Source organism: Narcine bancroftii, chromosome 2, assembly GCF_036971445.1.
Source record: "Narcine bancroftii isolate sNarBan1 chromosome 2, sNarBan1.hap1, whole genome shotgun sequence".
Taxonomy (NCBI): Eukaryota; Metazoa; Chordata; class Chondrichthyes; order Torpediniformes; family Narcinidae; genus Narcine; species Narcine bancroftii.
Genome location: NC_091470.1, coordinates 86,235,312 through 86,252,092, shown reverse-complemented (window position 1 = coordinate 86,252,092; position 16,781 = coordinate 86,235,312). Strand labels below are relative to the sequence as shown.

The following is a 16,781-nucleotide window of genomic DNA, read 5'->3' as shown; positions in this document are numbered from 1 at the left end:
GCGCTTTGCATGCAACACAAATCAACCAGGTAAAATCTGCAACATGTGTGGAGGAGGGATCGGAACCACTTCCATCGCACAGGTGGCCATCGAGTGCATTTTTACAACTACTACTTGGCTGCTGTGCAGATCAATCTTTGTTTCATTCCCACAGGATGTTTATCCCTTTTAAGTACAACACAGTGCATGAAAACACCCCTCAACAGATGGTGACACAGGTTTGTCTGCAGAGGGAGTATTAATTCACTGGGTTACAGCAGAGCTAAAAAAGGAGTCGTGATTTAAACTTCATGTGCTCAGGGAGCAGGGTAGATTTATTTTTCCCTGCTTAAAGTATGGAAATCAAAGCAGGAATTCATTTGCAAATTCTGCTCAGAATTCCTTCAAGACTGATTTGTCAACAACGCTGACCAGAGCGCCACACAGCCGGTCTGAAAACAGGATCCTCGGTTGGTGAAAAGTTTGGAACGTCATGACAGGGCACAGGGCTGGAAGAAGCGCGAGGAGAAAATGAAGAACAAACACTCACAGGTTGTGCCTTCATTTTATCCAGCTGCAAAACGCATGCACAGCTTTTGTTGAGGACATGTTGAGGTTGGATTAAAAAGGGTTAAAAGCTTGCAAAATGTCAAGACAAAATTCTCGTCTGTTCCTTTTTTTATTTTCTTAGACATACGAGAAGGCCATTTGGCCTACTGAGTCAATGCTGACAGCAGAATATTCACATCAGTCCCATTATTTCCCTGGAATCAATTGATTCCTTTGCATGCGTTCTGTGATTCAAGCCACCTTCACTTATCGTTCATCCCACGCTCATTCGGTAAAGACGAGATAGTGTTTCTCCAGGACCATAAATAGAAGTCAGAACGTACACAGTAATAGTCCACTGTACCCCATCCTCATATGTTCTGGGAGTTGATGGCTTGGGGGAAAAGTTGTTGCCCAATCTGGACATAAGGACCCGAGTGCTACAGTACCTCTTACCAGATTCTGGGCTTTCTTGGCTATGGAGCTGGTCTTAAGGGACCAGGTGAGATTCTCGCCAAGTGCACTCCAAGGAACTTGATACTCTCGACGACCTCAATGGTCGGGGTGTTAGTGGTCAGTGGAACATTTATACCCCCCAGACCCTCCTGAAGTTGACCAATCTATCATGTTTACCTGCCAAACTAGCATATCCTTGGCATAGAAGGAATGCTGCAACACACAGGATCCAGAGCTGATCCTTCTGGGGCGCATAAGGCTCAAGATGAAGTAGTCCAAATACCAAATCCCAAATCCAATTTGTAATGATCGCAGGAAGTGCAGAGCAGAAAGCTGGAAATCTGACTCCTACTTGGGCATTGGACGTTGGAATTCAGAAATCCAAAGCTTCCTAAAAATTCCTAAAAATTTGGTGACCATATTTAAATTTCTTAGGAGCACAGTTATAGTATGGACCTGTGTGTCTCCCCTCCCTGCCTTCTCCATCTATCCTTCTACTGAGGGAGGGGTCCATTTCATCCCAATCAATTAAAGTCAAGAAAAATCTAACAGCCGAGGTGCCGGCTGTCAGGCCGTGACAAATCCCTGATGTGTTCCCTACCTTTGTTGTGGGTGTCTTGAATGATGTGCATAACTGTGTGGGGGGGAAATGTCTTGGACTCAATGGCGAATTTTGTGCATAACTGGTAACTGTAATTTGTGGTTGATTACTGGAAACTGAGTTAAAAAAATTATAAATAAAATATTCAAAAAACAAAAGGCTGCAAAACATTTTGGGATTTCCCCCAATCGTTTATTTCTTGATGTGCCTTAATGTGAGGGGATTATAGCCAAAATTTTCACATGCACTACCATTATCCAACACCACTCAGGAATCGGCACTGAAGTAATTTTGGCCACTGCAGCCAAATATCTCATGAAAAGCTGTGCTTACATTTTATTATTGGTATCGTAAATAGTACTCATGACTTTAACCTCCAAGGGTTGTTAGAACATCCAACGATCACCACCTACTCTCTCCGTCGCAAGATTAACCGCAAGACATTGGGGTTGGGGTTAAAGTGGGAAACCTCACCTTACATATCACACTGTAATTAAGGAAACACGGAGTCCGTCATTTGAATTAGACCAAACAAATAGAATTATGTCACTGGGCATATCCCAGCCCCACATATCCTCATGTTGACGAAGGAAGCAATCAGATGCATACAACTGGATTTCACAATTAGTCAAGCACTGACAAAAATATAAGGCCCATCACCACACTATCTCATCCATGCCAATTCCTAGGTTAGGTCGTATCTAAACGCACAACATTTCACTAAATACAATCAGCATCAAGCGGGTGCAGTCATTTACATCAAAGCACCAATGTAGATTCCCTATTCTTTAACGCTGGTTTAAAAATATTTTCAACTTGGCCATAAAATCCGTCTCAGAACCACAGCAAACATGTTTCACAAATTGAAGATCACAATCTCATCCTTTATTTAAAATAAACTTTTTTTTAACAAGTCAACATATTAATTTTAAGTCCTTGCATACATCAAATAAATTAGTTACTTGTAATGATTTTGAACTTACTCACAGATGAAGAATTGGATGCTCAGTTCAAATTGTTCATTTCCCATCAGTCTATTAATGGGAGGCTTGTCAGAAGTACTTCCAAGACTGCAGGGAGAGAAACTGGATTAAATTCATCGGTGCAGGGAGAGAAACTGGATTAAATTCATCGGTGCAAATGTAAAGTCAACATCCAACACATTCATCTGAAATATTCTTTGGCCAAAAGGTAAGACGAAGAGGGAAAAAGAGATCTTGCAAGGAAATTTCAGTTGTTAAAGCAACAGAGAGGAATACTGGGGCCGCTCTCTTCCTCATTGATGAGATTTAATCAGGATCATTGTTTCAAATGGGCTCGAAAAGTCAGAGAGGAACCCTACCACCACATGCAGCACCTTCCAGTTACTCTCATCGGGAAAGAGATACAGGAATATCAGGGCCAAAACCACCAGGCTGAGAAAAGGTTATTTCTCACGGACACCGAGACTGCTGAATGACTGCTCCACTATTTATTTTTAATGTATGCACATATGTAGTGTGTATATGTATGGTTTGTCTGTTTGTGTGTTATGTCCATCTGCTTGTTTTGCACTGCCCTGCACTGTGGACCGAAGAATGTTGTTTAATCCTAGAACGCTTCCACCAGCGTTGTCTCCGCTCCATCCTCAACATCCATTGGAGCGCTCACACCCCTAACGTCGAGGTACTCGAGATGGCAGAGGTCGACAGCATCGAGTCCACGCTGCTGAAGATCCAGCTGCGCTGGATGGGTCACGTCTCCAGAATGGAGGACCATCGCCTTCCCAAGATCGTATTATATGGCGAGCTCTCCACTGGCCACCGTGACAGAGGTGCACCAAAGAAAAGGTACAAGGACTGCCTAAAGAAATCTCTTGGTGCCTGCCACATTGACCACCGCCAGTGGGCTGATAACGCCTCAAACCGTGCATCTTGGCGCCTCACAGTTTGGCGGGCAGCAGCCTCCTTTGAAGAAGACCGCAGAGCCCACCTCACTGACAAAAGGCAAAGGAGGAAAAACCCAACACCCAACCCCAACCAACCAATTTTCCCTTGCAACCGCTGCAATCGTGTCTGCCTGTCCCGCATCGGACTGGTCAGCCACAAACGAGCCTGCAGCTGACGTGGACTTTTTACCCCCTCCATAAATCTTCGTCCGCGAAGCCAAGCCAAAGAGAAGAAGAGACTGGCCGACAAATAAACTTGATTTTGAACTTGAAAAGAATCATGGCTCAGAACAGGTCAGAGTTAGAATTATGTTATGCTTCGTGTGTGTTTATGGTCAAGAGATAACATAAGGGGAAGAGTGAAGGGTTCAAAGCGAAGAGAATTTTAAATTGGAGACATGGAAGGGCTGAGGGGCTGAGATTTATCAAACAACAGAAGGGAGAAGCAGCCCTGGTTTTTGGGAGGGGGGGCAGGAGTGGCATTGGTGCGATAAAAACACTTCAAGATACAACACATCTAAATCTTGTTCCCATCTTTCTTTTGAATTAAACAAGCCTACCATAGGTACTTGACCTTGTAATAAATATGCACAATTGAAATAAATTTTTTAGTCATTCCATCAACTATCATTCGCTCCAAATTTGAAAGATCTTTCAAAACTATTTCTGCTTTTAATTTCTCTCAAATAAGCTCTCAACTAAAAATAACAAAATAGCATATTACAAGGAATATTGTATTTAATTATTAATTGATTAAATGACATCAATCTACCATTATCAAAACAATCATCCAGTTTTAAAATTCCTATATTATTCCATTTAATAAATCTATGTGAAGAAGTTATGTCTAATACTATTAATGTAAGATATAGATTACTTCACAATAATTTTCAACATCAATTGTACATTACACCTCAGAAACTGAATAGTTAACGATTGAATTTATCGAATCAATGTTTTAGATGTGGAACAGAAATTGGAGCTTTTTTCATTCTTTTTGGGTTTCTGTTAGAAAATTTTTGCAATGGATCATTGGAGTGATTTTTCTGTTAAATCCTGAATTATTGTTGTTAGGAAATTTTAAAAGAGTTACCTCTAAATTACAGTTGTCAGTTCTCAATTAAAGTTTGTTAAGTTAGCTTTAGCAATAGCAAGGAATGTATTGCTGTAACATGGAAATCTGATGTTTCATTAACATTAGATAGATGGCATGCTGAGATTCAAAGTTGTATTCCTTTAGAAAGAAATCACTTACAAGTTGAGGGGTAAATATTTTTTATTCCTGCAAATTTGGAACCAAAATACGCTAGAACTATGAGGCAAAAATTATAATTTACTTACAATTATTTTTTTTAATTCTCCTGTCCAGTGAAGTTTTCTCTGAATGAATAATAATTTCATGTTATTTGGGTTCCTTGAGAGTCATCTGATGCAATCCGAATAGATTAATATGTAGTTATGATATTATGTATTTTAGTTATGGGATTAGATTAGGTTTGGGGGTGAGAGGGTTAGGAGGGGTTTCTAGTTACTACCTATTAGTTATTTTTAGCTTTATTTTTAATTTTTTTCTATATATTTTCAGTATATATTTGTTAACATTGTCTTATGGTTACTTATCATTGTTAAATATTATGATCTTTTATATATTGGTTAAATAAAATATTTAAAAAGATACAACAGAATGTACAAACAATGTAATCATTTACAACACCATCGCCATGTGCCTGCAGCTCCCCCCTGCCCCCCCCCTCAGGGCTACTCCCCCCTGCATTGATTGAAGGGCTTCCCCACCTACCTCAATCCCTCAGTGCCCAGCAATGGAAGGAATCTAGACTGCTCCTTCCAGACAGAACCCTCAATGTGACCCTTAGCATGTCCTCCTGGAGCCTGGAATGCCCCTCTCCAGCATCTCTGTCTGGTGAAGGACCAACAAGCTATGGGCAGACCAAAGAGCACCTTCCATTGAGTTGATGATCTTCCAGCAGCTCTTGAAGTTTGTCAGCATATGTCTGTCTTTTTTTTCTCAAAAATTTGATTTTATGCACAATAAATTATTTACAGAAAAAGAAAACATTCAACATCTCTTCAAATCCTTGGAGCCATGTCCATACATACCCATCATTGTACATACACTCTCTACTTACAACATTGCCAACACTGTGGCACCTTGTCGGTACTCCCCATTTGTTGTTTGAGGGGCTTCCCCTCAATGCGAGGTAACAAAAGGACTCTAGTCTAGACTGTGGACCTTCCCCACAGGGCCCTCATGTTGGCTATACCAAACCTCTCCGCATCCCTTAACACATACTCCTGCAGCCTGGAATGTGCCAGTCGGCAGCATTCCCTCACCGACATTTACATTAGCCAAAAGGCCAATAGGTTTCTAACAAACCAAAGTGTGTCTTTTGCCAAGTTGATGGTCTTCCAGCAGTGAATCAGAGAGTCCCCTGTCACGCTGTTGCTGGGGATGAATCATGACAAGCATCCTTGCCTCCTTAACGAATCTGTATTCCGCAAAGAGGTGGATGACTGTCTCTACTCCACAGCAGTCATCTCGGGGACAATGTGCACTGAAGACAATGCTACGATTGTATAGGAAGGATCTGACTGAGAGGGCTCCTCTCATCGCCAGCCAGACCAAGTTCTGGTGCTTGATACTGAGCACTGACGATGAGGCATTCCGCCAGATGACCTCGACAGTCTGCTCAGGGAACCACCCCACTGTATCCATCAAGTCCACGTCTCACAGTGTTGCAGGACGTTCCACATTGACCTCTGCCTGATGGGCTTGTGGTTCAAGGTGTTTGTCTGAAAAATCTTTTCCACATTGATGTGTCAAAGTCCAGCTGACTAGGACATTGTATAGCAATGAGGCAACACCTGGGACAGATGGAACCTCAGCACATAGCAGCACTTGTATTTTGGTTCCATGCACAGCCTGATGCCGCCAGTCATGAAATGGCCATGTGGATGAGGACCACATTGGGTACACCCTTGTCCCCATTGCCTGGCAACTTAAACGTGGCAACCCTTCAGACCCTTTCCATCTTGGGTCCCCATGTGAACTAGAATATCGTGCTGCTGACTGCCAGGGCAAAGGAACGAGGGATGGGTCACATCTGCACCACGTACAGAAGTACTGAGAGCACCTCGCACCCGATGATTAGGTTCTTCCCTGTTATTGAGATGGAGCACTGAGGCCACAGACCCAATTTCTGGTGGATCTTTGCGATCCACTCTGATCAATTTTTGTTGCACACCTTGGCCCTTCCAAACCTGATCCCAGGCACCTTCAGGTATTACAATCTGACCATGTCTTGCTCTTCTTCCGGTTTACCCTGGTGCTCGAAGCAAACTCAAAATAGCCGCAGATGCTGATCACAGTCACATGATGCCATCCATGCATAGGTAGGCCTTGACCTGAGTGCCTCCAGTGCCTGGCAGCATCATTCCTCTTGTGCCCATGTCTTTCTTGATGGATTCAATAAAGGGCTCTATGCAGAACATACATATGATTGGAGAGAGCAGGTAACCCTGCCTGATTCCAGATTTGATAGAGAAGCTATCTGATTCCCACCCATTGATTCAGTCTGTGCTGCAGATGTTGTATTGAGCAGCTTAATGTAATTGTGGATTCCCTCCCCAACCCCCATTTTGGAGAGCATGTTTGTGTGAGATATCCAGTTGAAAGCTTTCTCCTGGTCTTGGCAGGTGTTCAACCACACCCCTCCCACATCCCCCCCCCCCCTCCATCCTGCACATTGGTGATGGCATCTCTGAGCAGCTCAAGGCTGTCAGAGATTTTTCTGCCCGGACCATACTGGTTTGGTTTGGGAGGATCACCTGCCCTAGGGCAAACTTGACTCAATTGGCAATGGCTTTAGACAGGATTTTGAAGTCAACATTGAACAATGATACAAGTCTCCAATTCTTGATAGTCTCCTACTTCCCCCTTCTGTTTTAAGATAAGGATCATAATACCCTTCCTCATGGAGTTTGGCATGTTTCCTGCCAGGAGCATAGCAGTGAATACTTTTGTTAGATCTGGCCCTCCCCAGTCCCACAGACTCGCTCACAACTCAATTAGTAAGCCATTCTTCTGGGAGTCCTACTCGACCCAAAGGAATGGTTAGAGATCGTCACCTCCTCTAGGGTAATTGGCTGGTCCAGGCTCTCCTGCTAAGATCTCTGTGATAGAAGACAGGATGTTTTGGGAGGCCATTCTCTCAGTAGCCTTATTGTCATCCATTTGAGCATAAAAAAGGATCTGCTGATCCTCTGAGTGGCCATCTGCAAGGAAGTAACTGAGCCATCCTCACCCTTGAAGCTGTGGATCGCAGAGCTCCCTCTGTGAACCTTTTTGAAGAAGAAGCGTGAGCACATCTCAACCTGCTCCACTGTGCGGACTCTGGATCGGAAGCTGATTTTGGAGGTCTCTGAGGTGAATAGTGCAGCTTGACAGCTCATCACCTCTCGGAGTTCCCCTGTCACATCCACCCCTCTTGACTGCAGAAGGAGGAGTTGCTTCAGGTCAATCTGGAGTTGGCTCAGTTCCTTCTGCCTCTGTCCTGCTCTCTGAACATCTCTGAGGATAAAGAATCTCTTGATGCTCTCCTTGGTCGCTCCCCACCAGGTCATTGGGGAGTCAAAGAAGAAGTTCATGGTCCTCCGACCTACATACTCCTGCTTTAGCTCCTCTGCGATCTCAGGCATCAGCAACAACATGCCCAGCTTCCATGTTCCTGTGTCCGCCTCCTGGTCCTCCTGTAGGTGAAAGGAGGTGCTATTAAAGCAGTGTTCAGAGAAGAACACAGCAGATGGTGGTTCAGACTGTGTTGGCCTTTGACACGAAGACAAAATCTATCTGAAAACGGGTTGAAACATCCGACCTCAACCAGTCGGGCTGAGGCTGAGCTCCACATGCTGGGTTGCTGAAGGCGTCGCACAGCTGGTTGGTCATAGCCGTGTCCATCAGGCTGGCAGCACCCCCAGATCATTCAGTTGAAGACACCAGCCAGAACGACCATCCTGGACTAGCCTCTCACTCCCCACGGGCAGAGGCATACACATTGATCAGCCAGAGCAGGATCTCATGGCGTGTTAGGTCCACCACAAGGAGACACCCCCACTCCACCCCACCAGCCATCTGCTTAATCTCAGTAATTACAAACCAGCCTCCCTGCAGCAAGAGACCCAGACTGAATTGGTGACAATTCCAACCGTACAGGCAACCCATGAGGTGACCAGCTCCAATTGTTCCTGAGATGTGGCAGTCCACAGAAGCTCGCATCTGCCTTGACTTTAACAAGGTATCGGAAGGTGTTTCCACATCACGGAGTGCATTTGGGCACTGTGCAAGTTGAAGATTGTTATATTAAACTCCATTGTTCTATATTGGAGATTCTAGGGTCATTCAGCCTGAACCCTCATGCCCAGCACTTTGGAGAAATGCTCCACTGATTTTGGGCAAAGGATCGGGTGGGGGGGGGGGGGGATCTTCCTCTGGTTGTGGGATCTCCTCAGGCAAAGCTAGTGGTGTTACTGTGGCGAGATCGAGCTTTGCTCCTGCTTCCACATTTCCGGACTGGCTTATATTCTCCCTCTCCTGGTCTCCCAGAGCTAGGGTGAGGTGGGGGGGGGGGGGTCACTGTACATCCCACCGTCACGCTTCCTCATAATCTGTTTTCCTCTTTTCTTTCTCCTCCAACTTTGCACTTTCCCCATCTTTGGACGGCGCTAATGCTGGCTTCATCCTCGGAAGAGAGATTGCTGTCTTCAGTTTGTGCCCTGACCGTTTTCATCCCACTGCTTTCAGTGTCAGTTGCCAGTTTCTTCCACTGGCCTTTCTGGGATTTTCTTTCTTTTCCTTCTGCAGCTTCCTCCTCCATTGACTCTGTCTCCTCAGGGAGGGACCTCCAGCCTTGGGGCTTGGTTTGAGTGTAGGAGTTGGATATGCTTGGGATCTCCTCACTCCTCTTGGTCTTGGTCTCTACTGGGGTCTCCATTGCAGTTGTGGTTGAAGTGGTGTTGACCTCATTGGGGCTGGTCATCATTCCTGGGCATAGGTGGCTACATGTTTTGGGCAGGCTGTGTAGAGATGGCCTGCTTCCCCATGCAAATTGCAGCATTCTTGCTTGGAGTTCTTGCAGACGACTGCACTGGGCTAACCAGGTACTCATGGTTCCCTCCAATGGCAAACACAAAAAGGGGATTTTTGCTGTCCTTTCTCAGCTTCACCTTCACTTGGCAAATGCTGCTCCAACTTCCATACATGTCTTTGATGTTCATGCAGGTTTCTGTCTCCTCACCATAAAGGCCCAGGAAGATGAGTACCTCCACGACTGACATAAGTGGGTTGAATGTGCACCATTATTACTTGTTCACTCTGTGTTGGAAGGGTGAAAAGTGGCTGTACCTCAAACAGTGAGAGTTGAGCCACGTTCCCCTTCTCCTGGAAATCCTGGAGCATTCTCTGCCACCCTGCCAGGATCTTGAAGATCACATCAAAGTGACAATGTCCTGGAAACAGTGGATGTCCTTCACCTCAAATTTGCAGTATTCCATCAAGACCTTCTGGATGAAGAGGTCCCGGGAAAATGGGGAACCTTCACTACCACCCTGACAGTGTTCTGAATTCTTTGTCCTCCCAGCCATCCTTGTGAAGCAGATGGAGGTGGGCTTACTGCTTGAAAGGGCAGAGGTTCCCCAATCCGTCCCTGCGTCAACAGGCTGGCTCACTCCTTCTCCAATCGTCCTCCAATTGTTTTCCTCCTCTTCTCTTCGTCTTCCTTCTGAATGCAACAGCTTCTCACAGATCTAGCTGTTCTACACTTGAGCTTTGCCAAAGGGTCGAGAAGGTTGGATTTGTTGCCAATGGAGAGTCCTTCGGCTGTGCGCATGTTTCTTGCCGTCAGTAAAGAGATGAACTGTGTTTATCCTTCAGTGTTCATCACCAAATATATTCTGAATAAATTGTAGCATTGCTGACATGAAAGCATCTCATTCAACCCCTGTTGAATAATTCAGGGTAAATTGTTCATTCTGCTTGGATTTATTGCAGAACTGTGAACGTTAATCAGCAGTAGACTACTACATATGCAGATGTGTACTGCCATTTATTGCATACAAAATGATAAAATAGTTAGAAATCTGAAACAGCTCACGTCTGCTGTCATGTCAAATGTTCATCATACAAGTGGCCAACAGCAGTAGCTTGACTAAGGCTTGTTTAGACTCCACAGGAAATATAATTTCTCCAGAATAAGTTCATCATCTGTAATTATCATTACGTATGTTCTATTTAGCAAAGTTTTACCATAATCCAATGTTTGTCCTTTTCAATTTCTCAAAGACGGTAATGCTGATGACTTCAGAAATCCTTCAGCTTGAGTCAATACTCAATATCAGGACAGAAGGCATCCACAATAAACGTCTCCAAAACCCTGGTATTCTCTCCAACGCAAACATTAATGACTTTGAGAATGAACTTCATTCAATCGCAACAGGTCTGCTGAGTCCATACCTTGCTTTTGTCTTCCAACCTACGACAACTTCCAGTTACATCTTTCCTCATCACGGCTAAGATTTGCACATTCAAACTTCAGCTTGTCCTTTTCACACACCACTTGTGAAAGTTTCTTTCTCACTGGGCGATAGAAGGGCACCTCAGGGGATCTCAAAGATAGCATAATCGGGTGGCACTACTGGCATAGCGGTTAGCGCAACGCCTTTACAGCCCCAGTGATCGGGACTGGACCGGAGTCTGTAAGTTTGTGCGGTTCTCCCCGTTTCTGCATGGATTTTCTGGTTTCCTCCAAAAAACATTCCAGAGGTGTAGATTAATGGGGTGTAAACTGAGCGGCACGGACTCGTGGGCCAAAATGGCTTGTTGCCATTCTGACAAGAAAAGCGCCAATTTTGGTGATATTTCAGAAGGGTCTCCCGATGTCCCAGCATGAAAATTATCCCCAGTGTCCACCTCAACCACTTCCTTGCGATAGATGATGCTTCTCTAACTACAGCGTAGATTTCATCTAACTGGAGCAACAAAGCAACATAAGTCAAGGAAAAAATGTCATGAGCACCCAGAAAGCTTAACTAAACTCTGATCTGCCCCTGACTGCAACCAAACAAGGGATTGTGAATAATCCATTTCAATTGCTGCTGTTGTCAAAGATCACCATGTTTCTCGTTGGAAACTGCAAGTCTGGGACTTGGAATGAGAGAGTTTCATTAAAAAAGCATCAGGAAAGGTAGGAGCTTGTTACTTGTTTGTCATTGGGAACTACAAAAGAGAGAGAGACAGAATGAGAAAAGGATCATCTAAAAAGCAGTGGGAAAGGTCAAGATTCTTTTATTGTCATGTAATTGTACAGAAAATGTAATATTACACAAAATTGCCTTCTGCCTTCCATAAGAGGAAGGTAACTGCTTGTTTAAATTTCTCCATTGGTTGAAGCCAATAAAGGAAAAGGGAGCTTAAGTGGAGAGAGAACTGTGGGAGTGGCAAATGAAAGAGTGGGAATTTGAGGTTTTGGCAAGGAGGTGTAGGAGAGAGGAGTAGAGAGGGGAGAAGGGGGAGAGAAAAGGAAAGGAGGAGGAGGAGGAGAGAGCAGAGGAAAGGAGGAGAAGAGGAGGAGGGAAGGAGGATAGGAGGAGAGAGGAGAGGAAAGGAGTAGAGGATGAGGTGAGGAGGAAGGAAGGAGGATAGGAGGTTAGAGGAAAGGAGGAGATGAAGAGAGGAGAGGAAAGGTGAGGAGAAAAGGAGGAGGAGGAGAGGAAATGAGAGGAGGGGAGGAGGAGAGAAGAAAAGGGGGAGAGGAGAGAAAAGGAGAGGGAAGGAGGAGAGAAGAGGAGAGGGCAACCCTGTAGAGGAACAAAAGGATTCAGCAAGTATGAACTTGTAAGACTGGGTTTTTCAAACTTTTTTCTATTTCATAGATAGGGGGAATGTCGGCCAAGACAGGGCCATGCTCAACTTGCAGAATGGATAGTCAAGGAAGCCATCAGTATCCTTTTGAAAGGTGCAGCTCCTTATAAACCAGGACGTAAGGCATTCAGATAATTTGGAAGGATGAGGGGGTGATATGATAGACAGGAGTTACAGGGACGCAATCACACCGAGGTAGCAGGAGGAAGGCAGCTGGGTAATAGGAGAGGGAAAGGGAACAGGCAGTCAGTGCAGTACTCCTGAGGCTATTCTCCTCAATAATACATATATTTTTTGGGGTACCGTTGAAGGAGGGGCAAGCCACAGCGACTTGTCCCACACGTCTGGCTGTGGCTAAGAAAGAGAGGGAGGAGAAGAGGCATGCAGTAGTTACAGGAGATTCAATAGTGAATGGAACAGATAAGGGGATCCATGGAAGAGATCAAGAATGCTGGATGGTATGTTGCATCCCAGCAGCCAAGATCCAGGATATCTCAGATCAAATTCATGGCATTCTCAGGAGGGAGGGTGAGCTGCCCGATATCATGGTCCATGACGTGGGTAGGCAGGGTGATGAGGTCCTGAAAAGAGAGTTCAGGGAGCTAGGTGTGAGGTTTAATGACAGGACCTCTGGGCTTGTGATCTCAGGGTTCCTACCTGTGCCACGTGCAAGTGAGGTTAGAAATAGGAGGATAGTGCAGCTTAAAAGAGCTGGTGCAGGAGGCAGGGCTTCAAGTTTCTAGATCATTGGGCTCTCTTCCAGGGAAGGTGGGACCTGTACCTGTGAGAGGGTTTGCATCTGAACTGGAGGGGGACTAATACCCTTGCTGGAAAGTTTGCTGATGTTGCAGATTTAAACCATATTTGGGGAGGGATTGGAATCAAAGTGCCAAAGCAGGTAGAGGGGGTGGGAAAAAGCTGATGTTAAGACTGAATTTCAAAACAGAAATCGAAGCATTGCGCGTGGTCGAAATAATACTCCCAGGTGCACCTATTTCAATGTAAATATTGTAGGTGAAGTGGCATGAGGAATTATGACATTGCGGCCATTTGTCAAACTTGTGGGAGAGGTAGGACCGGCAGCTCAAAGTCCCAGGGTTCCGTAGCTTCAGACATGTTAGAGCAGGAGGGATAAAAGGGGGATGAGTGGCATTGCTCATCAGGTATAATGTCAGAGCAGTGATCAGACAGGACAGACCAGAGGGCTTGTCTACTATGGGTGATGCTGAGAATGGGAAATGTATGACCACATTCATGGGATTGCATTAAACACCACCCAAGATCACAATAGTGGAGGAACAAATCTACAGGGAAATAACAGACAGTTGCAGGAAACAAAAGTTGTGACAGTAGGTGATTTTAACTTTCCACATGTTGACTGGAACTACCATACTGTAAAAGGGCTGCATGGGAGAGAGTTTGTTCAACAGTTTTCTAAATCAATATATTGAAGTATCAACTAGAGAGAGTGCAATACTGGATCTCTGATTAGGGAACAAGATAGAACAAGTGACTGAAGTAGGGGAACATGTTGGGTGCAGTGATCAGAAGGCCAATGGTTTCAAGATAACTATGGATAAGAATAGGTCTGGTCCTCGGGTTGAGAAGATCAGATCTAGAAAGTGTGGATCAGGCTAGGTTATTTTCTGGCAAGGATGTGCTTGGTAAGTGGTGGCCTTCAAAGATGAAATTTTGAGAGTACAGAGCTTTCATGTTCCTGTAAGGATTAAATGCAAAGTTAACAGGCATAAGAAACCTTAGTTTTCAAGGGATATTGAGGATCTGGGTAAGGAGAAGAGAGAGAGGTGTATAACAGGTATAGGCAATAAGGTGTAAATGAGGGACTTGAAGAGTATAAAAGTTGCAGAAAAAATGAGGGAAATCAGGAGGGCTGAAAGAAAACATGAGGTTGCTTTGGCAGACAAGGAAAACCTAAGAGCTTCTGCAGGTATATTAAGAGCAAAAGGATAATAAGGGACAAAATTGGTCCCCTTGAAGATGAGAGTGGTTTGCTATGCATAGAACCAAAAGAAATGGGAAAGATTTTAAATGGGTTTGTTGCATCTGAACTTAATCAGGAAACTGGTGCAAAGTTTAGAGAAATTAATTTTCTTTTTAATTTTTAAAATTAAATTAACCTTTTTAAACATTTAGACATCGAGCACGGTAAAAGACCATTTCAGATCACGAGCCCGTGCCGCTCAATTTACATCCAATTAACCTGCAATCCCAGTATATTTTGAATGGTGGGAAGAAACTAGAGCCCCTGGGGAAAACCCACACAGACACGGGGAGAACGTACAGACAGCATGGGATCGCTGGCACTGCAAAGGCGTTGCACTAACCGCTACACCATCCGTACCGCCCTAATTTGGCAAACAAACAGTGAGGTCATGGAACCTACTGTGCTTATGTCTTATAGCAAGTAAAGTAAGATAAATCTCCAAAGCCTAATGAGGTATTCCCTCAGACCTTGACGGAGCTAGTGCAGAAACTTCAGGGGCCCTGGCAGATAGATTTAAAATAGCCACAGGTGAGGGAGCTATAGGATTGGAGAATAGCTCATATTATTTTGTTGTTTTAAAAAAGGCTCCAAAAATAGCCCAGGAAATTATATGCTCACATCAGTCATTGATAAGTTATTGGAAGGTGATCTAAGAGATCAGATATACACATATTTGGATAGACAGGGACTGATTGGGATTAGTCAACAGCTCTCCGACCTACATACTCCTGCTTTAGCTCCTCTGCGATCTCAGGCATCAGCAACAACATGTCCAGCTTCCATGTTCCTGTCTCCGCCTCCTGGTCCTCCTGTAAGTGACAGGAGGTGCTATAAAAGCAGTGTTCAGAGAAGAACACAGCAGATGGTGGTTCAGACTGTGTTGGCCTTTGAGTTTTTCGAGGAGGAGAACTTGATGAAGGAAAGGTTGTGGAAGTTGTCCACATGGATCTTATTGAGGCCTTTCACAAGGTTCCACATAGGAGGTTAATCAGGAAGGTTCAGATGCTCAGTATTCCTGGTGAGGTAATAAACTAGATTTGACATTAGTTTTAGGGGAGATGACAGAGAGTGGTAATGGATCATTGTCTGACTGGAGGCTTGAGACTAGTGGTGTGGCTCCAGGATCAGTGCTGGGTCCATTGTTGCTTATCATCTATATCAAAGGTAAAGGTTAGGTAATATGGTCAGGTAATAGTACATTTAGAATGTGACATACATGAAATTCTTTAACATTTGTCCACTGAAAGGAGGACAGAGAGTCACCACTTTGTCCAGCGCCCCTCATAGGAACCTACAGCACCTGGTGCTCCAAGGCGGTCTCCTCTCCAAATACTGACCAGCCTGCTTAGCTTCTGAGATCAAGCAATCTCAGGCATATTCAGGCTATTATGTGCTATCAATGACTAGATCAGCTATTCTTAACCTTTGTTTGGCTGTGCTCCCCTCTCCCAGGACTCTGCTCATAGTTTATGGGCCCCCTTCCCTGTGAAGCAGTCAAGTTTTGGTTCCTTCCGTATTTCTCTTCTACCAACGACATAAAAAAAAACAGAACAAATATTTATGTTTCATGAGGTGAAAAGTAAACAATGCTTTTATAATGTGCTATGGCCCCTGGAAGATGGGGAGCAGGCATAGACCCCCATTGAGAATGGCTAATTGAGATGATAATGTGGTAAATTGGATCAACACGTTTGCAGATGACATGAAGTTTGGAGGTGTGATGGACAGTGAGGCTTGCAGAGGGATTTGAAACAGCTGGAAATATGAGCTACAAAATGGTAGATGGATGTTAATACATGGTTAATGGGCGTAGCAGTTAGCCCAAAGCTGTTACAGCACCAGCGATTGGGACCAGGGTTCGAATCCGGCGCTGTCTGTAAGGTGTTTGTACATTCTCCCCGTGTCTGTATGGGTTTTCCCCGGGGACTCGATTCCTCCCACTGTTCAAAACGTACTGGGGGTGTAGGTCAATTGAGCGGCACGGGCTCATGGGCCGAAATGTGCTACATCTCTACATTTAAATTTGAAGTGTGAGGAGTTGCTTTTTGAAAGGACAAACCACGGAAGAATATACAGATAGTAGGGGACTGAGGAGTGTGGTAGAAAAGGGGGACCTGGAAATACAGATACATAATCCCCTGACAGTGGCATCACATAAAGAGAGCTTTTGGCACATTGGCCTTCATAAATTCAAAGTACTGAGTGTAGGAGTTGGGATGTCATGGTAAAGTTGTATAAGTCATTGGTGAGGCCAAGTTTGGAGAATTGTGCACAGTTTTGGTCACCTAACTACAGGAAAATTATCAATAAAATTGAAATGTTGTAGAGAAGA

At 44.5% G+C, this 16,781-nt stretch overlaps 1 protein-coding gene across 15 annotated transcripts in view; it reads right to left on the bottom strand.

The window, feature by feature from the left end:
* LOC138753859 (alpha-(1,6)-fucosyltransferase) overlaps positions 1-16,781 on the bottom strand; it is an 852,902-nt gene that overhangs the window by 464,105 nt on the left and 372,016 nt on the right. For 13 of the 15 annotated variants that reach the window (XR_011351465.1, XR_011351466.1, XR_011351467.1 and 10 more), the window contains one exon: positions 2,569-2,655. The exons of 1 other annotated variant lie outside the window; for it this stretch is intronic. The gene's annotated coding sequence lies outside the window, so the exon portion shown is untranslated. The remainder of the gene's footprint in view (positions 1-2,568; positions 2,656-16,781) is intronic. One more of the 15 variants, XM_069917367.1, reaches the window with a different exon arrangement.